The sequence below is a fragment of the Chrysochloris asiatica genome, unplaced genomic scaffold, assembly GCF_000296735.1.
Source record: "Chrysochloris asiatica unplaced genomic scaffold, ChrAsi1.0 scaffold00043, whole genome shotgun sequence".
Lineage (NCBI taxonomy): Eukaryota > Metazoa > Chordata > Mammalia > Afrosoricida > Chrysochloridae > Chrysochloris > Chrysochloris asiatica.
In genome coordinates this window covers 479,782-481,164 of record NW_006408561.1, presented here as the reverse complement: position 1 = coordinate 481,164, position 1,383 = coordinate 479,782, and the positions used below count along the sequence as shown (strand labels likewise).

Here is a 1,383-nt window from a genome sequence, read left to right as displayed (position 1 = left end):
CCTTATATAGGGTTGCTAAGAATCTGGAGCTCTGGTAGCGTAGTGATTACGAATCCGGCTGCGAACCGCAAGGTCAGCAGTTCGAAACTACCACCTGTTCCGCGGGAGAAAGATGAGGCTTTCTGCTCCCGTAAAGATTTACAGCCTCGGAAACCCTGTACAGGGTCGCTATTGAGTCGGAACCGACTCCACAGCACATAACAACAACAACAAGACTCTTCCCCCCACTCCCACCTTCCTTAGGGTTTCAGTGTGCATAACTTCTGAGAGCGGAATTAATTTTAAATACACATAAAATCAAGAGTAAGGAATATATATAATGCCACATTGTAACTTATCAAATTAGAGCCATTCATTCTTGGTCTAAGACACAAGTATATTTCAGTATAGTCTATTTCACTCTATACCATCCTCTCAGCAACTGAGCGTGAGCCAGGAGCAGTCGAGTTGGAAGGGGAGGAGATCTAAAGGTAAAGAGACAAGAGTGGATGGGACAGAGTGTGTACCTGGAAGCGGTCTCCCTCTAGCTTCATTCTACCTACAGCTAGTGAAGAAGCACAGATCACATTCTGCAAGACGAGCCAGAAAACCCAAAGACAGACTAAGGATCAGAGACTATGGGGGAGGGGATTCCAGGCAACGTTCCACACCACATCCAGACCAAAGTCCAAACTACAGGCCTAAGGCCGCCCATACGCTCTAAGGCCTGCAGCCCCGACCCGGAGAGTTCGGAACCACACAGGTGCGGAGCGCATGCGCATGGCACCCATCTGCAAACAGCAGAGCCGCAGCCCATCTCTTAGCTGGATCCTAGCTACAGATTCCACCAGGCCCCATGCCGCCTCATTGCCAAGTACGGCCTAGGAGCTCCTCAGCCTTGGGCCCTGTTCCCCAAAGCCTGGACACCGGCATCACGTAGATCCCGGTTTCAGGCTCAGACCTCCAGTTAACGTGCAAGCACTGCAGACCTGGAAACGTTTCTTCCGAGTAGGGAGCCGCCAGCGTCCTCCGAACTTGCTTCAGTTTAAGCTCAGCGCCTTCCTGGTTTCAGCGTCAGGCTGCATCAGCCGAGTTTCCGAGTACATCGATGGAGGCTGCCAGGCGATGGGAGTGCCGAAAGAATAGATTGTCACGCCGCCAATTTTTTGTTCAGTGTTTTGGTTTGGGATTTGTATGCGTTTGTGTGTGTTTTCTTGCGTGCTTGTTTGATTATTTGGCTTTCGTGTTCTGAAAAAGCAATAAAGGTGGGACGTGAAGGGTGTCATTGCCTTAGTAATAGTCGTTATCGTCACAGGTAATCAGTAAACAAATCTGTCTCCCAGGAAGTTATGTTTTAGACAACCACACGTAGCCAAATAGGTTATCTCGTGCTGGGGGGAGGGA

General features: G+C 49.8%; 1 protein-coding gene across 1 annotated transcript in view; it reads right to left on the bottom strand.

The window, feature by feature from the left end:
• Positions 1–1,086, bottom strand: part of RSRC1 (arginine/serine-rich coiled-coil 1) — a 534,244-nt gene extending 533,158 nt beyond the window's left edge. The window contains exon 1 of the mRNA XM_006861773.1: positions 941–1,086. The gene's annotated coding sequence lies outside the window, so the exon portion shown is untranslated. The remainder of the gene's footprint in view (positions 1–940) is intronic.
• Positions 1,087–1,383: the final 297 nt, after the last annotated feature.